Source organism: Mauremys reevesii, linkage group 5 (assembly GCF_016161935.1).
Source record: "Mauremys reevesii isolate NIE-2019 linkage group 5, ASM1616193v1, whole genome shotgun sequence".
Lineage (NCBI taxonomy): Eukaryota > Metazoa > Chordata > Testudines > Geoemydidae > Mauremys > Mauremys reevesii.
Window position 1 is genome coordinate 134,630,084 of NC_052627.1, and position 26,928 is coordinate 134,657,011.

General features: G+C 48.9%; 1 long non-coding RNA gene across 1 annotated transcript; it reads right to left on the minus strand.

The window, feature by feature from the left end:
• Window positions 1-1,119: 1,119 nt before the first annotated feature.
• LOC120406592 lies at window positions 1,120-20,569 on the minus strand. The gene is made up of 2 exons (XR_005599379.1): window positions 20,080-20,569; window positions 1,120-1,366 (listed from the first exon to the last, which is right to left on the minus strand). It is a non-coding gene; the product is annotated as an uncharacterized LOC120406592 (long non-coding RNA).
• Between the last annotated feature and the right edge of the window lie 6,359 nt (window positions 20,570-26,928).

Consider the following 26,928-nt stretch of genomic DNA (forward strand, 5'->3'; position numbering starts at 1 on the left):
TTTTACAAAACTACAAAGGAGGGTACGTCAGCGTATTGCAGTTCGCTTACCCAGAATGTGTGTTGGGGTGGGTGGGTGCCAGCATTTTATATTAAGAATTGACACTATTATTCAAAACAGATTTGCTGTTTGGCCGGTCCCTAGGGGGCTGGACACCATAGGCCTTATGCAAAGGAATGTCCCACTGGTGTGAAGCCAAAGGTTACCTGCAGAAGGATTCGGTCCAACCATTAATTTCTTTTCTTGTATGTTTTCTTTTTTTGTCCCGGTTTTGTCAGTGATATTTGCTGGCGGTTGGGTTGCCAGTGTTGTATTTCAAAAATATGGGACTGTTTTCTTAGCAACTTGCCCCGTCCCCCTCCCGCTATTAATTATTATCATTATTATTTATTAATAATAACATTAAGCAGGACTCATCTACATTCGCCAGGGGAATTTCTTGCTGCTTTTTGCAACACTCAGCAATTCCCAATCTTGTTGTACAGAGATGAGAACAGAAGGGATGTCCCTTGTAATAAAGGGCTGTTGGCAACCCTAGCTGGCAGCCCCTGGTAGAAATGACCTGCAGCCCCCTATGAAACTTTCCCTTGTACTCAGGTGACGACTGTCCCTTCTTAGAAGGGACTTTCTGTTTTCAGCAAAACAATAGCTATATCCCTATCCTGTCCCCCTTTTCAAAGTGCTCCTAGTCCAATGCAGCTCAATGGAATTTAAAGGAACGCCATCAATTAAAAAAACCCCACTGTTGTGCCTGCTATTTTCTTGCCAACTCCTGCTACAAGTTACCTCTATGATTAGTAGAACTGGAAGAGTTTTGAGAGGAAATATATCTAATTTTGTTTACTCTGAGCCTTTGACAGCACTTTGCACATTGTCAGTTTCGCTGCTTTCCCCAGGGTCAGCAGTCAGGCCCCTGCAATCTGTCCTTTAGGGATGCACTCCTGTATCTACATAGAGTCTCATTGACTTCACTGTGGCTCTGCAGGGGTTTATCTGAACAGAGCGAATTGTTAGGCTGTCAGTTTCCTTTGTTAGTGTGGGTCCTTCACACAGCAACTGGGGAAAATAAAAAAAGGTAATGGGAAAATGTGATTGTACAATCATAAAAATTGGCAAGGGTACTTGGACAACCTGGCATTCATTGTGTGACATTTTCTATAGAATTTCTGTACTTTCAGATCCTCACATGGTGCAAACCAGTGAAACACCACGGACTTCAATGTGGCTACGCTGGATCACACCAGCTGAGGAGCTGGGCCTTGATTTCTAGCTGAGGGTGTCCTTCCTTTTCCTGTAATGTTTCTAGCTGTCCATTGCTGGTAAGTATCAGTTCCACATCAGTTTTCAGAGTAGCAGCCGTGTTGGTCTGTATCCGCAAAAAGAACAGGAGAACTTGTGACACCTTAGAGACTAACACATTTATTTGGGCATAAGCTTTTGTGGGCTACAGCCCACTTCATCAGATGCATAGAATGGAACATATAGTATGAAGATATATATACATATATATTCCACATCAGAGTCTGCCAGAAATCTGCAACTGTCTGAGTTGAGACTGGCGTAACTGAGAGCAGAATCTGGCCCTCATTTACGACACACAGATCAGTGTTTCAATTGATGGGCCAGATCCTCAACTGGTCTAAGTCAGCACAGCTCCACTGAAGCCAATGGTATGATGCCAATTTATGCCTGGCTCAGAGTTTTCAAGACAAGTTGATCTGGTGCAAAATTGCATAAAAGTGACAATTTTAGGAAGTTTAGACCTCAAGCTTAAGCTTGTTAATTCCCCCCGCCCCAAAATTTCAACCTAACAGTGGTCAGTGCAGTTACACCAGGATAGAACTGGTACAGCTGAGGCAAGATTCAAGCCCTGAGATTGCCAGGAGTCCGAGCCTGCCATCCTTATGCTATTTGAAATCAATGGACCTACTTCCACAAGTAGGAACAGGCCCCTGTTGGCAGTTCAGAGAAATTTTGATCTTCTCTGCTAAAGGACTAAATGCCTCTTTGGAGACAAAAGTGGGCCAGCAATTATAATTTGTCATGAACTGAGGCTCCGATTCTGCAAAGCTCCCTCAGGATGAAATCACCAGGAGTGAGGAAATGCGACGTAGCATGGGTGAGGGCGTCAGAATCAGGCCCTCAGAGAGTTATTCTGTTCAATTTCTGTCTGCCTGCGTAAATAGACAGCCAGAAAGAGAGCGTTCCGGTGATCGGGAAACACACCGAAACAGCTGCAGCGGGCCCATTAGTAACTTTCATATATTGAGTGAAAGGGAGTTTTAGGCTGAGCCAGCCTCTGATCCAAACTGCAGAGGGGAAGGGTTTGGGAACTGTCTCACCATGGCTACCCAGGGCTGAGAAAAGTATGCCAGCTCTTGGGGGGGGGTGGAGTCTAGCCTATCAGGCTCTTTTCAGGGAGGGAGAAAGCCAGAACATCAGGGCTCTGTTATTGGATGTCATAATCCCCCTCCCGAGAGTGTGAAAAATCAATTAGAACGAATTAGTGATGTGCCGAAGCTGGAAGTGGGTATTGTGCAGGGGGAATTACGGGCCCCGTCCTGCAGAGTCTGACTCACATAAGTCGTCCCGACTCAGGAGAGCAATCCTGCTACTCCTGCACTGGCATGGGTCACTCTTAGGATGGGGCCTTTTAGCTGACATTGCTAGCCAGGTGAATTTGTAACTCAGCTTCAAATGCACTTTAGACAGCTAGGAACGTACCCCTTTCATGTCCTTAGCTGTGGATGGAGTCCAAATGTGCTTCTCCTTGGGCCCATTCCACACCCGTCTACCTACACAGACCTCAGCAGTGTTACTCCTGATTTACACCAATATAACCTAACGAGAAGAAACCAACGAGCCACAACACTAGCACACAATTATTTGCAGCTCAGTACAAGTTCCAGGATCAATTAGTAAATCATTACGCAGGTATAGAAGATAAATTATTGCTTATTAACGGTTTTACATCAGTTTTGTTACTTCATGATAACTAAGGCCCAGATCTTAAAAGGGATTTCGTCGTGTAACTCTCTCTGAGAGCTGCTCCTGGCAGCTGTGGCTGCTTAGTGTGTTCAGCTTCCCAAAGCGCTTTTTGAGCAGTGGACTACGCTACACATAAAGCCCTGGTTCTGTACGAAAACTAGGCGACGAGGGATTACCAACCTCCTTCTCATTTGCTGACAGGGTTATGTTTCTCTCCCATGTAGAAATGACAGTGCGCCTGTTCCTCAGGCGTGTTATTGTGTGTCGGTGTGTTGGCGTGCATCTGGGTGGTAGGGGAGTTGTGTTGAGAATGGACCGAGAAAAGGAGAATTTAGACTGGATGTCAGGGGAAACTTCCTATTAGATTGCAAAATCCTTTCCCAAGGGACCCAGTGGAAGCTTAAAACATTTAAAGCCAGAGTGGACAAAGCAATCAGGCCCTGATTCAGGAAAGCACTTAAGCACACAGCTAAATAGATTGAATTCTTAAGTCAATTCCTATTCAGGACAGCACTTAAGTACGTTGTTAAGTCCCTTTAACTTCAGTGGGACTTCCGGGGTTGGAGAATATACTGTAGGGAACAATACCCAGGAACTATGGGCTAGCATATGTTCTAACAGAATTTTGTCACGTCAGGTCTAAGCCAGCTTCCACTGAAGAAGGTAGGATCAAGCCCTTTATTTCTAGGATTCTTCCAGCCAGTGCACACATTTATGTGCATGTATGTATGATATATGTTGTGTGTATTTGCATGTCGTCTGTGTGTGTGTTTGCAGATGCGAAACCCAGGAAACCAAAGCCCTGGGTTGTTGTAACACAGGTACCATACCAGCTGTGCTGCGGGATGCACTGGCTGATCTAAGATGTGCAACATCTCCAACCAGCCTACAGTAGAACCAAGGAAATTAGAAGATGACAAAAATGATCTGTCTCCAGGTAAATCCAGGTGGGTTTATCATCTCTTTTGGAAAGACTCACGAGATCACAGATTCCAAGGCCAGAAGGGACCATTGTGATCATCTAGTCTGACCCCCTGTATAACACAGGCCTGAGACCTGCCCCACAATAATCCCTACAGCAGAGCTTTTAGAAAACCAGCCAGTCTTGATTTAAAACTTGCCAGTGATGGAGAATCCATCCCGCCCCTTGGCAAATTGTTCCAATGGTTCATTACTCTCACTATTCACTACTCACACCTTATTTCCAGTCAGAATTTGTCTAGCTTCAACTTCTAGTCATTGGATTATGTTAGACCTTCCTCTGCTCGACTGAAGAGTCCATTATTAAATATTTGTTCCCCACATAGCTACTTATAGCCTGTGGTCAAGTCACCCCATAGACATCTCTTAGTTAAGCTAAATAGAGTGAATTCTTTGAGTCTATCACTATAAGGCAGGTTTTTTAATCCTTTCCTTATTTTCATGGTTCTTCTCTGACCCCTCTCCAATTTATCATCATCCTTCTTGAACTGTGGACATCAGAACTGGACGCAGGATTCCAGCAGTGGTCACACCAGTGCCAAATACAGAGGTAAAATAAGCTCTCTGCTCCTACTCAAGATTCCCCTGTTTATGCATCCCAGGATCACATGAGCTTTTTTGGCCACAGAATCACCCTGGGAGCTCATATTCAGCTGATTATACACCATGACCACCAAGTCTTTTTCAGAGTTACTGCTTCCCAGGATGGAGTCGCTCCCACCCTGTAAGTATGGCCTCCATTCTTAGTTCCTAGGCCAGAGGTGGGCAAACTACGGCCCACGGGCATGGTGGTGGTGGCAGCGGCATGGCCCGGATCCAGCCGGGTGGCATGGCTGTAGCACCGCCAGCCACTGGTGCTCCAGGCAGCGCAGTAAGGGGGCAGGGAGTAGAGAGGTTGGATAGATGGCAGCGGAGTTTGGGGTGGTGGTCAGGGACCGGGGGTGGGTAGGGGTCGGGGTGGTCGGGGGTGGAAACAGGGGATAGAATGGGGGCAGGGGTCCCAGGGGGGCAGTCAGGAAGGAGGGTGGTTGGATGGGGTGCCAGGGGGCAGTCAGGGGCAGAGGTTCTGGGGGCAGTCAGGGGACAGGGAGAAGGGGTAGTTGGATGGGGCAAGGGTCCCGGGGGGGGCCATCAGGAATGAGAGGAGGGGTTGGATCAGGGGGTGGGAGTCCTGGGGCGATCAGGTGACAGGGAGCGAGATGTGTGGATGGGGCAGGCATCCCAGGGGGGCCGTCAGGGAACAGGGGGAGTTGGATGTGGCAGGAGTCCCAGGGTGGGGCAGATAGGAGGTAGGGACCGGGCCACAACCCCCCTCCCCTAACCGGCCCTCCATACAATTTACGAAACCCGATGCGGCCCTCAGGCCACCGCTGTCCTAGGTGCATACATTTACATGTAGCCATATGAAGAAGTACAGTATATTGTTTGCTTGTGCCCAACTTACCAAGTGATCCCGATTGCTCTGTATCAGTGAGCTGCTCTCATTATTTCCCATTTCTACAATTTTTGTGCCATCTGAAAACTTTATCAGTGACAATTTTATGTTTTCTTCCAGGTCATTAATCAAAATGTTAAAAAGCTTAGGGCCAAGAACCGATCCTTATAGGACTCTGCTACAAATACACCCACTCAATGATGATTCCCTGTTTATGATTACATTTTGAGACCTATCAGTTTGGCAGCTTTTAATCCATTTAATGTGGGCCATGTTAATTCTATATCTTTCTACTTTTTTAATCAAAATGTCATGCGGTACAAAGTCAAATGCTTTACCAAAGTCTAAGTATAGTACATCAACACTATTACCTTTCTCAACCAAACTTGTAATCTCAAAAAATATCAGATTAATTTTACAAGATCTATTTTCCATAAACCCATGTTGATTGGCAGAAATTATATTGCCACCCTTTAATTCTTTATTAATCGAGTTCCATATCAGCCACTCCATTATTTTGCCTGGAATCGATGTCAGACTGACAGGCCTGTAATTACCCAGATCATCCTGTTTTCCCTTTTTAAATATTGCCACAACATTAACTTTCTTCCAGTCTTCTAAAGCTTCTCTGATGTTCCAAGATTTATTGAAAATCAACAATAACATTCCATTGAGTTCCTAAGCTAGCTCTTTTAAAACTCTTGGATGCAAGTTATCTGAACCTGCTTATTTAAAAATGTCTAATTTTAGTAGCTGTTGTTTAACATCCTTATGAAATACTAGTGGAACAGAAATAAAGTTATTATATGATATGACTGCATCATTTGTTTTCCTCCCCAAATACAAAAGGAAATATTTATTGAACACATTTGCCTTTTCTGCTTTATTATTGATAATTCTATCATTTCCATTTAGCAATGAACCAAACACACGTGTCAGGATTGTTTTTGTTCCTAATATACTTTTAAAATCTCCTCCCTTTTATCCTTCATTCTTCTGGCCATAGATTTCACTTTGTGTCCCCTTGCTTCCCTTATCAATTTTCTACAATTCTCTGAGGCAACAAAATAGTATGATGCTACGCTATGATGTAAACTAAGTTTTGCCCCCTAACACACCTCATTCAGAGGGAACATGATCTTGTAATTAAGGCACAAGTGTCAGGAAATCTGGGTTCAGTTTTTGGATCTGTCACTGACCAGGGGCAGGTTATTTTATCTCTCTCTGTCCTCACAGCCCCCATCTATAATAATACCTACCTAGATCACAGGAAATTTGTTAGGCTGAGTTCATTAATATATATAAAGTGCTTTGAGATCCTCAGATGGAAAGTACTATGAAGGTGCAAAACATCACTATTATTTGTACTGAAATGTTACATATTTTCACAGTCTGTTCTGAACCTGGTTTAATACCACTAGTTCAGTAGGTACTAGCCAAGAACAGCCCTTCCATTACGTGCCTTTCAAACTAGAACTCCGGAGATGTAATGGATGTTCCCAAATCCCTCAGGAATCAGTTGTCCATCCGGTTTTACTCTTCCTTTGCCCTTCCCAAGCTTCAGCTAAGGTCTCACCAGCTCCAAATGAAAGAGGCTCAATTAGCATTTAATTGGGGCACCGGCGATTGGCTTTAGAGTCCAATGATAGCAACAGTGAGAGTAAGCGGGTTTGGGTCTTCTGTTCAAACACATTGCCTTCACTCTGGGACTGTAAGTGATTCAATCAGGAGGGTAACTGCTTTCCTTCGCTTCTCTTTTATGGTACAAAAACGAAAACCCAAACTCTGATTAAAAACCGTTTTTTAAAATTCACCTGCCCATCTTTCCTCTGTCTCTGTCTCCCTTTCTATCCAAACTCATAATTAATCGCTCAAGGCAAAAGTAATGAATGTTAATTGGCCATCTGTACAAAGACTAATTAAAATCTACCATGCTGGGGATTAAAACATACCTATAGCAACTGACTGAATTGAGAATGAGACAGAGGAGAGATTGAGAAAACAGCTGAAAGGCTTGTGCAAAACACAATTTCGCTTAGGTGTGAGATGAGTTGCAACTTAGAGATCTGAGATGCTTTATTTAAAAAAAAAGGGGGGGAAAGAAAGAAACTTCTCCTTTCTGAGCCAATATGAGGGGATTTGATTAATAGAAGTAAAACCCACCAGAGATTTCAAAGGAGGCAAAATTTACTTTAGGCCCTAACATTTCAGTTTTTGTTTTGATTTAAAAAAAAAAAAGAAGAATAGACATCACCACAAAAACCTCAGAAAGGAAGAGAAAATGTTGCACGATCATTCCCGGAAAGGCTCAGTGAGAAGGGGGGACAGGAACACAGGAGTCGGATTTGAACAATCCCGTGAGGTACTGAGAACCCGAAAACAACAGGACTGGGTTTAAGAACCAGAGAGTGAAACTGACTAACATGTCAAAGTAGAAATAACCAATCTAATATCACCCATCTAATTTAGGACCTGATGTAAAACCCATTGACAATAGTGGAAAGACACCCATTGACTTCAATGGGCTTTGGATCAGGCACTTTATAAAGTGCAAAATACAAACATAGGAATTGTCAGACTGGACCAGACTTGAGGTCCATCTAGTTCAGTGTCCTGTTTCTGACCCTGGCTAGCAATGGCTGCTTCAGAGGAAAGTGCAAGTAACCCCATAGTGGACAGTTACGGACTATTGGGTCCAGACAGAGGTGAAAGTAAGCCGGTCCCGTCCGGTACGGCGTACCGGCAAGAGCCAGTACGCCATGCCGGACCGCACCGGCTTCCACGGCTGGGATTTAAAGGGCTCTGGGCTCCCCACCACAGCAGGCAGCCCAGAGCCCTTTGAATCCCACCCGTGGCTCGGGCGGATGGGCTGGGGCCGGATTTAAAGGGCTCTGGGCTGCTGCGGCTGCGGTCAGCCCAGAGCCCTTTAACATCCCTCACCCCCACTGCCGTGGCTCCGGCGGCCAGGCTTGGGCCGGATTTAAAAGGCTCTGGGCTGCCGTGGCTGCGGTCAGCCCAGAGCCCTTTAAATCCCGCCTGCGGCTCCGGGGGCTGGAGTTGCGGTGGGGATTTAAAGGGTCCGGAGCTCCGCGGTGGCTGGAGCCCCAGGCTTTTAATTTACCCCTGAGCCCCCAGCCACCTCTGCAGCTGGGAGCCCCAGGTTGATTTAAAGGCCCTGGGGCTCCCAGCCACAGCCGGTGCCCCAGGGCCGTTAAATCTTGAGTGGCCACGCCTCTTCCGGTTGAGGCCACGCCCCCCTCAGGACTCCCTCCGGCAGTACCGGTAAGTGTTACTTTCACCCCTGGGTCCAGAGTTATTTTAAGTTGCTTCCTGATCCCTACATCTAGAGACCGATTTATGCCTTGAAGCATCAGTCGAAATAAGTAAATCACATTTGTAACATTATTGCAATTTTAATAAGAAATCTCTGGTGCCTGCTGCTTATCAGGTTGATCACAATCAACTCGCTGTTTTCCTGTGCTGTTGGTAGCCACTCGTTACTGCTTGTCTTATACTTAGATGGTAACCTCTTTGGGGCAGGGGTTGTCTCTTTGTTATATGTGGGGCTTGGGCTTTTAAGAGTTATAAGTCATAGTAGTAATACTAATAAAAAGGCATTTATTCTAACTTATCTGTATCCGTTTTATCTTGAAAGCTGCAGCACTTAAAGTTGCAGTGAAGTCCCAGACAGAATTTTTTTTTCTTAGTAGCATGTCACAGGCCAGCAATGTTTGCCTGAAACGTCTCCTGCCTGATAAGCGCTGATCCTGTTGGGAAAGGGTTAAGTGGGATCTGCTGGACTTAGGCACAGATCCTATAAGAGGCTCCTCTCATGAGGACCCCTGAAACCACATGTGAATCAGTGTCTCACCGGGCAGGTGACTCATTACTCCACCTGGAGTTAAAAGAAGTGGGAGTGGCTATGTGTGGAAAGAAGATCTAGGGTATGGGCAGAGCTGTTCTGAGGGAGGAACCTCAGGAACAGCGAGGACTTGGGTCACATCTGAAGGTGAATTTTAAGATGTCTGTTCATTTCTTTATTAACAAAGCCAAACCTCAGGTACGGCCACAGCCTGTGGACTTTGATTTGGAGTAGGTTGGGAAAGGCCCCTGTTCACACAGTGATAGTTTACAAGACTAACTTGGTAATTAACTGAAGCAAATATAATATTAAAAATCCTTCCCTCCTCTTTAACAGCACAAAATCCCATATAAACTAAGGGGCCACTAACAACTTCAATGTGGCTCAGAAGGTACATTGTCTAGAAACAAACTTTTATAAAACACCCCTGGAAAGTAGGTGATTATTACTGGTAGCCCAATCCCTGAAATGGAGATACTATGTCCCAGCTGGGGTTATTAATATCCCCAGTCTCAGGAACTTTGGATCATCTCTTGAAGTTTCTCTGAACGCCCAAACATATGTGAAGTGGGGGAGGGGAAGGAGAGGAATTTCAAATGGGCACAATATCTGTTAGCCAAATGAGTGTGACATTTCATACAACACTCTACATGCCAAATTCTGCCCACCCATGCAGCCACACTGAGTACAATACTGAGGGCAGATACCATGGTGATGAGCAGAGATCTGTCTTTAGCTAGAAAGAAAGAAAGAAAGAAAGAAAGAAAGAAAAATAAATTTGTCCCTTACGTGTCTCCAGCAATAAGACCAAGAGGACACCAGGGACAGATATTTGCATGATCTCAATCTCCCTCTCTCACCCTCTATCCCTGAGTAACGCTAATAAGCCATGGTATAGTGTCTAACACAATGGCCTGGGAACCAGTAGACCTCACTTCTACACTTGGCTGTGCTGCTGACTTGCTGTGTGAGGCCTGCAAGTTTCTTAATCTCTCTGAACCCCTTTTATAAGGTGGGGATGGGATAATCCTTGTCACTGGAGTTTTTAAGGGCAGATAAGGACAGCCATACTGGGTCAGACCAATGGTCCGTCTAGCCCAGTATCCTGTCTTCCAACACTGGCCAGTGCTGCTGAGGGAATGAACAGAACAGGGCAATGATTGAGTTATCCATCCTCTAAGAACTTATCTAACTCTTTTTTGAACCCCGTTATACTTTTGGCCTTCTCCCAACATCCCCTGGCAATGAGTTCCACAGGTTGGCCATGCGGTATGTGAAGAAGTACTTCCCTTTGAGGGTTTTAAACCTGCTGCCTATTGATTTCATTGTGCGATCCCTGGTTAGACAATCACCTGTCAGGGACGACCTAGGTTTACGTGGCCCTGCCTCAGCGCTACGGGGCTGGAGTAGGTGCCCTCTTGAGATCCCTTCCAGCCCTACTCTTCTATGATTCTATTATAGTGTGACTTGCCCACCTTTCAGAGGAGGTCTAAGATCTGTGGGTGAGAACCATAGTCCTTAAATATCCCCAACCCAAGGAGTTGTCTCAGAGGAGGAAGACTTTCCCCACCTATTTTTAGCTCTGCAGGATGGCCCCCAGCTGCCCTGTCTAAGCAGTGTTCGTTTGCCAGAGAGAACCCACCAGCCACACTTCATAAGAGAGGTGGTGGCCGGGTGGCCCAAAGCTGCTGTGATCTCAAGGCTGTCTGGTGGCCTGTGTCAAGTGTGTTGGTGGCCTGAGCCCAGACGGCTATCACAACTAGCGTTGGCCATTGCCCCTTTGCTGGCAGCCTCTGCAGCATGGCCAAGGGCTGAGTAGGCCAAAGAAATGGAGCTCCCCTCTCATCCCACAGGTGGTCCCGCCTATCACCAGAGTTCAGCCCTTCCAGGGGCTGAGCATGTGTAACCTCCATTGACTTCAGTGGGGGATGCGGGGACTCAGCACCTCTCAGGAGCGGCTCATCTCCATGCTGGACCAGACCCCGTTTCATAAAGCACTTTGGGATGAAAGGCACAACATTAAGGCTAAACGCTGTGACAAATCTGTGGCTACCTAGGATCTCCCAGCAGCCACTGTGCTGCGCCCGGTCCTTGCTTGCATCTCCCTGGCAGCAACAGGGAAAGAATCGCCATCTCCATAAGCACAGGCCTCCTACCACGCCAGCCCCTATGGGCAGCCTAGATACATACTTTTAATGGGAAATATTAGGCAGCCCCAGACTCCCAGTCTGTCTCCTCCCTACCCCACCAGTCTCTAGTCCCAGTCTCACCACCCTACAGGCTCCGTGTCCCAGTCAACTCCCCCCACCACCCCCAGATCTGGCTCTTTCCCCCTTGGCATTCAAATCAGGCAGCTTTCGCCTCCACAGTGCCTTGGCCCCGCAGCGGGTCATTGAGAGTGCAGGAGAGACAGGCTCCATCGCCCAGATCTGGTGCCTGGCCCCAGCCCCGTGCTGCAAATGCAGGGGACTTCCTGCCCAGCCCTGGGCTGGAGCAAGGCCAGCGCGGATGGAATCTGTGGGGCATTTATCTGTGACGCTCTAGAAAGGCTCTACTGAGCATGTGCAAAGTGCAATTTTGAAAAGACTTATAAATTGGCCAAATTTGGGCCGATTTCCCGGGGGAGAGCAAAGGCATGTCCCTGACTCAAAGGCCACTCCCCCACTGCCAGATTTCAAGACCCAGCTCCAAAGCATGGGGATGCTAGAGCTTCTCAAGGAAAAGGTTGTCAGAATCTTTTTACATGGGCAAAACAACGTATTTGTCCATAGCCTCTTTCTTGGAAATAGCTGAGCCATTTAGGCTCAAAATTTTCTAAAAAAAAAATTCGGCCTGAGGCAGACACGTGAGGTGGAAAATTTCAGCCAAATGATTAAAATTTGGCTTAGTTATAAGTATCTGAAAGCAGGGGCTTAGAATGGGAAGCATTGGGCAACCTTAACGCTAAATGGTGCTACCAATTCCACCTATAAGAGGCAGTGTGATGTAATGGAGAGAACGCCGGGGTGGGAGTCAGGAGGCCTCTGGTCTATTCCCAGTTCTGCCCGTTGATCTGCTGTTTGAATTTAGGCAAGTGACTTCCCCGCTCTGTGCCTGCTTCCCCTCCCACCCTTTGTCCCGTCTGGCTAGACTGTTAGCTCTTTGGGGGCAAGGACTGTCTTTTACTATGTTTTGAACATACCCAGCAGAATGGGCCCCTAACCTCAGCTGGTGCTTATAGGCCAGTGGTTCTCAACCTTTTTATCATTGTGGGTCGCATATGCGGCCCACAAAGTGTTACCTGGGCTGCAGGTTGAGAACCACAGAGCCCCCCACCTAACCTCCCGCCCACAAACCCCTATGCTCAGCATCCTCCGCCCCCCCACAGAATGGGGCCAGGAGTGGAGAGCTGGGCATAGGGCAGGAATCCCGACCCCAGACTCCGCTGGGACCTTGCGGTGTGGGGCAGGCAGCAGGCAGCCGCCTGGACCCCGTGGTGTAGGGCTGGGTGGAAGCTGGTTGGCCGGACCCTGTCTTGTGGGGCCTGGCGGCAGCCAGCTGCCCAGACCCCACTGCGGAGGTCGGGGTGCAGCAAGGACCTTGACCCCGGACCCTGCCATACCCCGGAGCCCACTGCGCAGCAGGGCAGCAGCTGGTAGCCCGGATCCCACCGCACGGCAGCGCAAGTGGGAGCTCAAAGCCCGCAGCCTGAGTGCACAGCTGAGCTGGGACACAGTTGTGCACTCACGGGGCCACATGCAGGCCATGGGTTGAGAACCACTGCTCTAGGCGCTAGTAAGATCATTACAATCTGGAATATAAAGCCGCACCAGCAGAACCAATTGGGTTCATTTGTCTGGGTCACCCAGATGATGCAAAGTATCATTTTTGCAGGGATGTCACTATGGTCAATGCAGTTCTTGAAAAACCACATTTACACCTCTACCCCAATATAACACGAATTCGGATATAATGCAGTAAAGCAGAGCTCCAGGGAGGCGGGGCTGCGCGCTCTGGTGGATCAAAGGGAGTTCGATATAATGCGGTTTCACCTACAACGCGGTAAGATTTTTTTGGCTCCCGAGAGCAGCATTATATTGGAGTAGAGGTGTATTGCCTGCAATTACCAAAGCATATTGTGCAACACCCCCGCCCCTCCCCCCCGCCAACCAGCAGACCCTGGAAAGTAACCGGAGAGCAGAGCAGCTGTAAATTGTCCTTGTCACAGGCACTGTCGTCGGTGTTTAAAATATTGTTGCTGTGAACTGGGGGTGGGGGAGAAGGAGGAGGGTGTTGGCGCTGCTCTCTTGCTCGCTCTGTGCTCAGAACTCGCTGTTGACGCTTGGTTCCTGTTTTCGCAGATGACGCTGGGTTTACTCGCGGCAGAAATGACCAACGTGGCTCTGTTGCCGGGTGTTATTTACAGCTCCCACTGACACACTCACTTGCATCAGCCCTTTGAAGGGGGCAGAATATTTCCCTTCCCTTTTGGCCTGATCACTGCAGGCCTACAGGGGAGGTTTGTTCGTGTGGTGCAGCAGGGGACCACAGAGAGGCACGACAAACACCACGCTCACAGGTGGCTTGGGGTACACAGGTGCCCCCGAGAAGCCATTGTCTAAAGCACCGCTGAACTTCAGCCAACGAGGGACACGGGACGTTTCTGTGACTCTATGGACTCGTAACAATAATGCATCACTGCCCAGAGCAGTCGATTCCTGTGCACTCTCTTCCCTCCAGCCCCCCAAACATGCTGAGCCGGTAGAAGAGCACCCAGCATCGGTCTCCAGCTGGGGATCAAACCAAGACATTCCACACCAAAGCTCAGGCAGTCTGAGCTAACGGAGGAACTCTGTTGACTGGCAGCAGAAGTAGGTTGTTATCCACTATATGGACTAGCCCCTTGGGGGAGGGAGAGGGAATGCGACACACCATTCACCAGGGTGTTACCTGACGATGCTGTATATTAGTAAGGGACATCTAGGGGGACAGCACCCAAGTTCTGAGTTTGTCCCATTTTCCCCCTTCGCCAACAAAGCACCTGCCCAACTTAGCCCATTTTGTGTCTGAATAATCCCCGGGGAGTTCTTCCTTCCAGCAAGCTCACCGAACAGGGGGCAGGCTGCCTGTAAGCGCTGAGGAGGGCAGGTACCCACAAGGGAGAGGCATGGATCTGACTGCCAGCTATTAACTGCAATGTTTTGTAATGTGGGTTCTGATTAACAGGAAGCAGGTGAGAGTGGAAAGTCCAGAGCAGTGAAGACCAAATGAATGATCCACATGCACAGACTGGCTTGTTAGTGACTCCTTCCCACCGCCCCCATAATGTGCTTTTTCCCTTTGGCTCCGTTTTTGCAGCTACCCTTCTCGTTTATTTATTGTTTGGCTGGTTACACAGTGACGGGCAAATGTCAGAGAACTGGTGCGGAAAGTTCAGATCCTCACTTGATCCTCTGGCTCTGAAAGACATGGCTGGGAGGAGGAACAGGAGAACAGACTTTTTTAGCAGCAACCTGGCCCCCCGAGGCCTGTCGAAGCCCACGCCATTCATAGGGGCGTGATATGGAATAAGTTAACTGCACATATTTGAGCCACATACAAGGCGCCAGATCCTCAGCTGGTATAAATCAACATAGCTCCAATGACTTCATGCTGGGATCTGGCCCAAGTTTTGGTGACGTGATGAGGTTCAGGTTCTGGGCAATGCTTTGGTTGCTTTTAACTGGCTCTTTGTGTGAGTGTAGTGATGGCAAAAGGCATAAAACGTGTGTCACATCCCCCTCCAGTAGCATGCAGAAGATGACAGCCTACTACTGCTAGCAGCTAGTGGATTTACTCCTTTTCCTTAAGTGGTAATAATCTGCATTTTGGTGCTTAATGCCCTGGCTTCAAGCACTGCTGATGACCCAAGGTGAGGGGTTCTTACAAAAGGTGCTGGCTTGACTGCCCTGGAAACTGTCGTCATCTATCCATCCATAGCACAGACAACAGGGTGACCAGACGTCCCGATAAAATTGGGACCATCTTGATATTTGGGTGGTTTTTTTTTAATTTGGAGATATACCAATCTCCTGGAACTGGAAGGGACCTTGAAAGGTCCTTGAGTCCAGCCCTCTGCCTTCACTAGTAGGACCAAGTACTGATTTTTGCCCCAGATCCCTAAGTGGCCTCCTCAAAGATTGAACTCACAACCCCGGGTTTAGCGAGCCAATGCTCAAACCACTGAGCTATCCCTCCCCCTATCCTGACTGATCTTTTGTTGGGATGCAATTTGTCCCGATATTTTGCTCCACCAGCAGCACTGGGTTTTTTTTGGGTTTTTTTGTTTTTTGCTCTGCCAGTGGACCCCCACCCCCCATGTATCCCGATATTTTCTTCATCTCATCTGGTCACCCTAACAGACAATAGCAGAGCAATCTTCATCTGCACAGCCCCCAGCTGGGAGGAACCAGGCCTCACACATCCAACCCTGCCCTCTGTCTCTGGGCTGAGTCTGCCAGCAGTGGGGGCCAGTTAGCTGCGGCATGTTCTGTGAGGTGATGGGTGGAGACTGGGAACTAGACCGAAAAGCTTCACATGGGCCACCAAGCTGCCCCCGGCTGGTAATAGCTTTTACTCATCACTTGGAGTCTTTGGGACCATCTCTTTCTTATATGTTTGTGCACTGCCTAGCGCAACAGGGAGGGGAGCCAGACTGGGTCCGATCAATGGTTCCTCTAGACCCAGATCCTGTCTCTGACAGTGGCCAGTGCCAGATGCTTCATAGGAAATGAACAGAAGAGGGCAACTATCGAGCAATCCATCCCGTCGCCCACTCCCAGCGTCTGGCTGTCAGAGGTTTGGGGACGCCCGGAGCTCTGGCCGTGCTGTGGCAATGCAGAATAAATAAATAAAATGGACTCGGGCTGGATTCATAGCTTTTTAAGGCCGGAAGGGACCACTGTGATCATCCAGTCTGAACTCATGCATGGCACAGGCCAGAGAACCTCACCCAGCGATTCCTGCACCGAACCCTGTAACTCCTAGTGGAGCTAGAGCTATTCAAGCTTGAAAGAAGGATCAAAAATACAAACAAAAGGGAGGATCAAAACAAATACAGTTTTTAAAATGGCAACCTCATCTTTCCTTCCTGTCTGAAGTCCACCCTCCAGTATCTTTCCATACTAAGCAATGTAAATCTAACCACTTCAGCCTGGAAGAAGAACTTGGTAGCTTTGCCCTGGCATAGTTTAATTAATAACAGATCATTTCTGCAATGTCCCTCCATTAACTACAATATAGCCTACTAAATAATAACTCATTAAAGGCACTTGAAGCCCTGGGGAACAGCACAGTTTACCAGCTAACTGATTGCTCCATCGCTCTAAACTGGGTTAATCTCTTATCTGTCTCTGCTTTACTGACCAACCAAACGGTATGTGTTAGAGGGCAGAATCTCCTGAGGGCAAAGCTGATGTGCAGCTGTTGGGTAGCGTTTTATTTAATGCTGAGACACTGAGAAATGGATCAAGGGGATGTGGGGAGGAAAAAGAGAGTTCAGGATCCAGGCCAAGAAAAGCTCAGAGGGTATGTTTACACTGCAGCGGGGAGCATGCTTCCCGCCTGAGTAGACAGACCCGTGTGAGCTGGCTTGCACTAGTGCACTACCAATAGCTGTGTGGATGTTGCAGCACCAGCGGAGTCTCAGACTAGCCACCCAAGCTCAGACCCAGGGAGGCCTTTCTTTCTGGTCTCTCTTGTTGCTGGGCTGGTTGCTGCATCCGTGCAAACCCCTTGTGCAGATGCATTGCACACATGTAACATATCCCATTTTGAAACCATTTCTTATACTGAGGCAATGTGTCTACATTAGGGGGTCTGATTCTCTGCTTCCCAGACCCTTGTGCAGTTACTTACACCAGTGCAGACAACAAAATGTTACTGACTCAGAAGAGTCATATTTTTATGGCAGATGTTACCAGCTGGCACTGTTTACAGAGAGCCTTGCAAGGTCTTAGTGTGCAAACCAGTGTTCAGTCTTGGAAAGACATGGTGTGTCATTAGTTTTGGGCTATGCAAGATTCTGTGTAGAGACAGCTCCTAGTGAAGGAGCTGCAGGAGCAGCAGGGGTTTGGGAACTAGATATTGGTGTTGGGTTGTGATTCCTGCAAGAAGGGATTGCCTTACATGCAGTGTGATCACCTCTGCTCCAGGACTGGTGCATCCATGCAAATAAAACAAGTTACACTTAAAATATACCCAGACTCCCCGTCATCGATTCCACTTCCACTGGGAAGCCAGCCCTGGATACCTGCCACTGCTCAGCAGAGAGGCAATGCTGATATCAACAGTGGGACACTGGTATTGGGAGAAGGGGCCTGGTATTAGAAACACACTTTGCAGGACTATCAGGGAGGTCTAATGCCTGGAAATTGTTGGTTGGGATCGTTGCGTAGTGCAGAAAAAAAAAGCATGCCAGGTGTTCGGTGTCCATTCAGGCACCCCAGGGGAGGAGCTGTGTAAGACAGGAATCTCCAACACAACAGCCTTGATGAGAACCAGAGAGTGAAACTGACAGGTGACCACAAGTGAAACTGACCAATCTAGATTCGCTGTCCCAGTCCAATAGATGTAGAAAGCAAAACCACATATGATGAAAAGTTATGGATTATGTAAATAACAGATTTAAATAAAATATGTAATCTGTATACTTTATATGGGCCATGTTGCCTGAGTTTTCCACAGTCTTTAATATATTTATCTTCACCTTCTCTGAGAGGTCAGGCAGTACAGTTACAGAGGGGGAAATGAGACAGCAGCCCAGAGCCACAAAACAGACTTAGGTGGGATGACACTCAGCATGGTGGTCAGGGGCACAGGGATCGGGGGGTCCAGGGGCCATGGCCCCACCATTTTTAAAAGTAAGAGGGCTATGCCATTCCACTTTTTACCATCCATAAGGACAAGCAACAGGGGGAGTGGGTGGGGTCTTGGGGGGAAAAGGGCAGCGCAAGGGCAGGAGGTCAGGGGCGAGGCCTCAGGATAAGGGGCGGGTCCTCGGGATAAGGGGCGGAGTGGGGGCAGGACCATGGTTTAGGCCCTCCCCCTCACTGTTAGGAAGCTTCCCTCGCCCCTGGGCCTAACTTTTAGGCACATAGAAAAACCGCAGGAACAACACTGCAATCCACATAGCCCAGGTGCCTAGCTCAGGCTCCCTAAACAATGAGTGGGGAGAACTGGGTACCTTAGGCTGTGATCCACAGAAGCCAGTGGGCGAGGCCAGCCGGGGAAGATGCTGGTGAGAGGGGTGTGGGCTAAGTCCTGGCCTGCTCTCAGAGTTTGGCGCCGAAGTCCAGGCTGCTGGGAGGCACATTTCTCCATCAGCAATCCACAACCCGGGGGAAGACAGGTGCCCATCTGCCTAAGTCACATGTGGGGCCCAATCCAGTAAGTGCACTCAGAGATCATCTAACTCCATGTGGCAGCCCCTTATAACCTTTAGCCCAGCAGTTAGGGTACTCGGCATGTGGGAGAGCCCCCGTTCAAGTCCTCGCAGCCTGCTGAGAAGAGATTTGAACAGGGATCTGTCACCTCTCAGGTAAGCACCCTACCCACCGGGCTACAGAGTCCATTAAAGTGGAACAGTTTCAGCAGGAGAGATTGGGAGAGATTCCTTCATCATATCCCATAGCCCAGGGGGGAAGGGACTAAATTTCAGGTGCCACACGTGTTTAGGTGCCTACATGGTTAGTCAGCAGCTGAGCAGGATTTTATGGATTGCAGTGGTGCCGAAAAGCAGGACTCAGGTGCCTACATACCTTTGTGGTCCCCACCCAGAGAAACTAAGGCCCAGAGGTTCAATTTGAAAACCACAGAAGCTAGGAGCCCACATACCACTGTAGATCTAAGCCGAAGTGACTCACCTAATGTCACTCAGGAAGCCCATGGCAAACCAGTGCCTTGTACCTACTGAATCCCAGCCCAGCAAGGTAGCCAGTGGGCCATCCATCTTCTCCACCAGGAACCTGAGGCGTTATCAGTCCCACTTGTAAAGCATAAGAGAGAAGTTTCTCAGCTGGTGTCAATCCCTTAGAGTTCTATCAGCTCTCAGCGTCAAGGGAAGGACAGCCATCTACAGCAGCTGAGAACATGGCCTGGGATTTTTCACTTGTCAATGCCCCATGAATTGGGCAATACCTCCTTTGCCGTTGGCCTGATCACCCAGAAGTCACACTGAACAGAATAGGACCTGTACCTGTGAAAATCAGGCCTTCATATGAGATTCACTCACCCCACAAAGATGCTCCCAGGACCCAGGTGAAATACCCGAGTACTTAGTGTGAAGGGCAGAGAAAATCCTTCTGGTTTGTTTTTGGTGCGGTGAGATGGTGCTTCAGCGCCTTTCTAAGAAAGATTTAATATACTGAGTAGTTGAGGCCCTGGTGACGGACTGACCCCAGAGCAGCATGGGGTCAGCGTCCAAGCTTGGGAAGGTCGCTGCATATGCTCCCTTTTTAATTTGGAAGGTTTTGCATTGTGGTCACAAGGATTTGGTGGGGATTTCTGGCAGAGGCACCAGCCCAACCCCTAGCAGGGACTGTTTCAGAGATCCCAGAAGTGACTTCAATGCCTTTAAAAAACAAACCCTCTGCATGCTTCAGTCTAAAGCTCTTGGAGGGCTGTTTGTCAGTGTGGGACACATCACTGCATAGGAAGCATAAAAGAGGCTGTGTTTTCTACTGGTTAGAGCAGGGGGGTAGGAGGTCAGGGCACCTGGGCACGGTGTATAGTGCTGAGCCCCCACTGACCTCAATGGGATTTCTTATGTGACTAAGAGGCAGGAACAAGCCCTTACGTTTGCATCAGCACTGCCAATTAAAATGCATTCTGCTTGCGCCTGGTTGTCTTCCTCTGCTGCCTGTTCTGCCTCTGCAGTGCCTGTCGCGAATGGCTCCATCTTGTGTTCTTATTTAGAACTCTGCCCATTGTCATGAGCAGTGCTGCAGTCAAGCTCAAAGTCCTCAAGCTAAAGTCAAAGAGATGCAGGTTGAAAAAGTCTGAGACAGACTCCCCATCCTGAGGCCCAAAGAGAGAGAGTGTGAGAGAAATAACTGGGAGGTACTCCTGGGAGGAGGTGGGTGACTCATACATGAGGATTGTTCCCCACTGTGATCAGAGATGGACTCAGATTTCAAACTTCCCACTCTTCAGTTCTGACGTCCCATCTTCCGTTGTGATAGACCGCCTCCTTTGATCGCCAGGCTGCGTCACAGTGAGATTCACCCGGGAGCTGGAGCAAAGAGAACATGGAGACCAACAAGGGAAGGAGACCCCGGAGCCAAGTTCTAACATCCCCTAGCAACAGTTTAACACATAACTGCCTGCTGCAGGGTTTCTTACAACATCCTCGCTGCTGGCTCTTGTCAGAGATGAGATACTGCACTAGATGGATCAGTTTGGCAATTCCTATGTTCATGTGAAAGGCCTAGTTAGCGCTTTCATGCTACAGGGAATCAGTCAGCCTTAAACAAGAAAGCAACTACAAACTAGAGACGAACAACAGGCATCCACACAGTTTGAGTTCCAGTTTTGTCTTCACTGTTCACCAGTGACCACACCCTGGCTGGTCCTCTATATGGTACACAGCAACACCTACAGGCTGAATAATACACTACAAGCAAGCAAGCACCACTTCTCCTCCCCACTCAAATCTCCCCCCTTCTTCATAGCAGCTGTCCAGATAGGAGGAGGGGGAAAATGTGGGGAACGTATGGAAAGAGATAAAGGTTTGGATGGTCATGGTCCAAGGGGAATTCTTCTGGCTTCACTTCAGTCAAACTTCAGGCACCATTTCAACACAGGCTGTGAGCTGGCTTTCTTCCCTCTCCCAGTCGGGTCTCTTGGAAACCCACGCCTTTGAGAAGGGAATCCAAAAGCTGCAGCACAAAGGGAGGAGATTGCTCTGTAATTGACAATTTCAAGGGCCAGGTGCTGTCCATCTTCTCCAACCCAGTCTATCAGCGATCAGAAGGGAGAGGAGGGAGGAATAGGGGAGGACATGGGCAGGATGTCAGTCCTGCTGCATTGCCTCAGATAGTTTAGATCCTTTTAAATGATCCTGTCTGGATGGGCTAAGTTATATGGGCATGATGGAGTCCCAAGGGGCCTACTGATCCCCAGTGGACAGTCAGGTAGAACCAATAGAGGTGAACTGCCTTAGGCACACAGAACAGGTCGGAGCAGCTTTCACCCTGCTACTGCAGGCCAAGGGGAAGAGAGAAACACAAGCCATTCCTCTTTATCCTGGCTGCACCGGGTGGAATTGAAGGGGGGATTGGCTGCTGCTGAGGGTCAGGTTAGGCACTGAGTCATCACTCAATTCAAGTAAAACAATGCAGGGGTGGGGGGTCCCTCACACGTGCTGCTGCATAGGTGCAGCCCCGGGCGCTTTATTTAGCAATATTTTATACAAGTGCGCGCCCCTTAGGCAGCTCCCGCTCTGTCACAGTGGGGAGAAGAGGAAACGAAAGAAGTTGGGAAAAGCAGGAAGGGAGACAGAGAGAAAACCCAAAGGGCCTGTATTCCCTTTGCTCTGGTAAGGAAGAAGCAGGAGGAAGACAGAGCTGAGAACATACGGCAGGGGGACGCCAGAGAGGAGTCAGGGCCACTGCCCAGAGCAGGGGGGCCTGCGGCTTGCCGCGAATGCACACACTGCATGTTGCGTGCCATGCTGGGCTAGCCCCGTGCGCTGCAGCGAGTTCTCCCCATATGCCTGCCCACAGCACAGACCTCGCCTCCTCCTTTGGCTGGCTGACATGACAGTTCTAAAAAAGAAAAAAAACCCACCCCCGAACAAGAGGCTGCTGTTTAATTTGATTGACAGTGTCAGACTATTTAGCATCATTTACATTTGATAATAGCATGATTAGCGTGGCAGTAATCCCATCTGACTGGTGAGTGGCATGACCCAACTTTCTGGGTCAAGCGGGGGGTGGGGGGGGGCGCACAGGCCCCTCCCTGCAGAGCTCTCATAGGGGAGAGGATAAACCAAATCTCACAGCCGTGCAGAGCAGCAAAGCTCGCCTCCTAAACACAAACAAGAGCAGGGCTTGGATGAGAATTAGAGCCCCTGGCAGATAAGATCGCCTCACTCCCATGGAATGAGAGGCAGGCCAGCCTGCGCCGCTTTCTACAATGGACAGCTGATCTCCAGTTGGGCCCAGGCGCTGCGATGTCCCCAGCGGGTCTCCCACAATAACGGACTAGGTCTACGTTCCTCGCAGGAAACCTGACACACCCGCTTAGGCAGCTGAGCAGAGTTCAGAGCAAGGCTGGACAAACCACCTCTGAAACTGGGTTTGGAAGAGCGGGAGTCAGGGTGGTTGATGGAACAGGAAGTTGGGTCTTTTGCTCTTTATAGGACCCATGAACAGCGTGGGCCAAATAAGCATGCTCACTAAACATACAGAACATGCCAGGCCTGGCTACCTGTACAAACCGCTGCGCTGGCGGGGCTCTGGTGGCTTCGGAAACATAGGCGATGGTGAGGACCACTTGAGAGCTCACAAACGATTTAAAGGGATACTCCTTAATTCCTAGAAAATACAGCAAGGCACTAGCCCCTCCCAGGACATCCCAAAGATCAGATGCTGGCTAGCTACCATAACTGGGTGGGGACGGACAGAGGGACCCTTTGTCACATAGTCCTCCCTGCTTTTATTATCTACTGGCTCTGCTTTAGACTCCATTGAACATCCATCACAGAGTCCTCCCCGTGTAGCATGCACATCCCCATCGACTAGAGACGGGCCTGAACCTAGCCCAGGATCCAAGCTTTGAGTAAGTGTGGATCGGGAGGGGAACCTTCTGGCCCACCTCCATTATTCACCCAGGCATAGGATTTACCCCAGCTAAATGCAGCCAGCAATACTTGGAAAGACCAAGGCTTAATTTTGCCAGGGTTAAGCCTTAGCACCTCTGGGCTTGGCCGTTCATAGCCCTGGCACCGCTGGGCTTAGCAGTTCATAGCCCCGGCACCGCTGGGCTTGCTGCCTCCCTTATGAATGTAAAAAATTGCTTGAGCCCAGCACCTCTTTCATGACCAATTAAGCACTGGGAAAGGCTCTTGGCCAGGCTCATGCCTGCATCCTCCCAGCTCCCCCAAGTATCTTCATTCTTGATTCCTTGAGACAGGCTATCCACGCCCTGCCACCTGCACCCAGCTGTGCTCTATAGTGCCACCTGCCGCTCTGATCCACTGCTGCAGCAGACTGCAAGGCCCAGCCGCCCGCTATCCTGCATTAATCTGTCCCAGCCACAGGCTTCCCAGACACCGTGGAAGGCTTTGTAACACCCTCAAGCCGTGACATAGGCACAGTGGTTATGCTAGACAGTTAGTTTCTTGCGCTTTCTTCTGCTCCCTGCACTGCTCATTTCCTTCTAGCTCCCACCGCACCAGCCACCTTCCTCCCATACCTCCCTCCTGTTTGCACAAAGAGCAAATTCCACGGCAGACCCAGAAGGTGACCCTCCACAAGAGACAGTGACGTGGAGCCAGACCCCACCAGCATGCAGACTGTGTCAATGGTGGAGAACAGGGAAGGAAATTGACCAGTATGCAGTCTGCATGATCCCTGGACCAGGTTCTGCCTCTCAGTGCAGCCTGCACCCTGTCTCTTGCCAACCCCAAGAATTAAAAAATAAAAAATAAAAATCAGTTTTAAAATCATTTTATTTACCTTCTGGGTTTTGAGCCTTTAAGGGTTGGGGGTTGTTACATTTTCCAGCTTTACTATGCAACCAGGAGGCCTAAAAACTATTTTCTAAAAATACAAGCTGAGATTCTCACATAATCACCTGACTCCAGGAGCTGGAGTTTTATTGTAAGTCTCACAGTATTTTTTTTCTTAAAACTGCAAGGCAAGAATTGGCGACACTGTTTACAGGTGGCCATAAAAAACAGGAGTATTTTACTTGCTCAGTTTCCCAGCTAAGATGCATGAGGGGGTTCCAACCTCAGGAGGGAATTCTAGGTACTGCAGTAATGCCAATAATAATGGGATGTGATTTGCCTAAGGCAAGTGTGGGATAGAAGCCAGAAGAAAACCCAGATCTCCTGATTCCCAGTCCTGTGCGCTAACCACTAGACAGCAGTTCTTCAGTGAGACAGCAAGTTGGAAAGGCCTGTGCATAGCTGGGCTCTATGGAACGCTGACAGTGTGTTTATCTATTTACAGTCTGTCTGAGAAACAGCCATCCGCTCCTAGAAAGCTCTGTATTTACTGAAGCTGAATCAAGGAATGGCCAGCAACAGCCGTGTGTTGGCACCTGCTGCTCGCACAGATTGCAGGTGGGAGTGCAGGTGTGGGGGAACTCGGTGAGAATCATCATAACCCCTAATAACATTTCTATTTCAGTAGCACCCAGGGGCCTGGACAAGGTCATGGCCCTTTTGTGCTGGCTGCTGTGTAAACACATTGAAGGACAGATATGGTTTACCTACAACCTCTGTGCTCTCACTCAGTGACAGATGGGTAAGGCCCTTACCACAGAGTTGTTCATGGGCCAGCGTGGCATGACAGGAGGCTGCCTGAAGCTGATATTTCTATTTGTCTGCCAGGAGCACGCCTCTCTTGCCCTACACCAAAGAAGGACCCTAGAGGTCCCTGTGGTACTTTCCTCATGTTCTGTCCAGTGTATCACATTTATCAGCCACTCGTGGGAGCAGACTGTGAAATTTCCATTGAGACTTGACAGCTGACGTTTCCCAGTCTTGCTGGTCATTATTTTGGGGTTAGCTTTCATTGATGTCTGGCCACTTTTTGAGTTACTCAGAACAGCTGTCACACTTTCAACAGGGCCAGCTTCAAACCACAGGGCAGCTGGGGTTGTTTCCTGGTCTTGAGGTGTCCTCTACTGGCATAACGTTGAATTGCAGAACAAGGGATGAAAATGCAATGATACTGTATTTTGCCTTTTCTAATGCACCTTTCAACTCAAAGTGCTTCACAAACATAAGAAGCAGATGCATGAGCTATTGGCTATGATAACCACTCCTTTACCCCAGACAAATAGAGGCTTGGCACCAAAGATATTGAGCCCAACCGGCCATCTGAAATGTTGGTGCAGGTGAGTGTTAATGTAGAGGAGTGATCCAGAATTCTCTCCTCTAGACCTTTTCATCCAGAGTAGAGTCAGTGCATAGCTGCAGGGAGGCAGAGCATGTTTTCTGATTCTCAGCTGGCTACATGGTCGCTGAGGCTTTGTTCAACTCATTTCCATGTAACATCCTGTGCACAAGAAATCAGTATCTAAAGAGAAGCAAATGAACGTTGGGCTTATGCTTTCAGAACCTGCACTGAGGAGATGCTGGCAGCCTCTGCCTGCTCCCTTGCTGATTTTGCTTTATATGTTTCAGAGCAGCCGAATACCATGAGACTCATTTCCAAAGTGGGGACACCTACGTCCCACCAGTGGCCAGAAATACCCTTTCCCACCCATGGGCAACAAAGCTTTTTCTCCCCTCCTCTCTGACACAATATTAGCACAGTGATCTACTTTGCCTTGGTCGCCTCCAGACTAGGCTACGATCACCTCCATGCTTATCTACTGGCATGTCCTCTACTGAGGACTGAAGATGAAGGCCAGACAAAAGGCCCAGCCAACCCATCCACTGCCTAACTGGGCCAGGTCAGCGAGAATCCTGTTGAGTGCAGGTCTCTGTTCCACTGCTATCACTACAGTATCTGAGCAACCACAGTAATTGCATCTAGCCTGGCCACATCTCTGTGAAGCAGAGAAGTATTACTTTCAACAGCTGAGTGCAATCTCCGAACGGCAGCACGGGCTCCACCTGTCTTCTCAGGACTTCACTGACAAAGATTCAAAACAAACCAACACAGCTCCACAGTCTCACTGCCCCTCAGGTCTGGTTGAGCCCTTGCCTTCAGGGAGTTCACAGCCCTCTCCAGTGACAGCTTCCTCTTGGCCTGTGCTCTATTAATGTCTCCCCCAAGACCTTCCACCTATCCGGTGCAGAACACCAATCCCTTCCAATCTGCATAGGATGCAGGAAGCCTTACAGGCAATTTCCTGTAGGGCATGTGGCTAGGAGAAAGCATGTGACCTGCAATTACAGCTCCCAGTCTCACTGGGGCACACACAAACCCTCTCAGGTGTGGGAAATAGGCACAGAGAGATGAAGTGACTGGCCCAAGGTCACATGGGAAGTCTGCAGCAGAGCTGGGAATTGAACCCAGGTGCCCTGACTCCCACGGTCACGATTCTTCCCTGAGAAGATGTCACACTGACAACATGCTTGCTCTGGGTACCACACCAAGGATATAATGATAGACAAGGAAGTTATGCCAACACAGCCCAGGGCAAAACTCTCTGGAGTTGGGGTGCAGAGCATTTCTTATAATAACAACAGGAGATATACCTATCTCATAGAACTGGAAGGGACCTTGAAAGGTCATTGAGTCCTGCCCCCTGCCTTTGCTAGCAGGACCAAGTACTGATTTTTGCCCCAGAATTCCTAAGTGGCCCCCCTCAAGAACTGAACTCACAACCCTGGGTTTAGCAGGCCAGTGCTCAAACCACTGAGCTATCCCTCCCCCCAGCTACATATGTCTCCCTCTCTCGGCTACATCCCAGTGTCCCTCCCAGACTCCTTGCTCAGAAAGGCCCCATCTCCCCCATACCT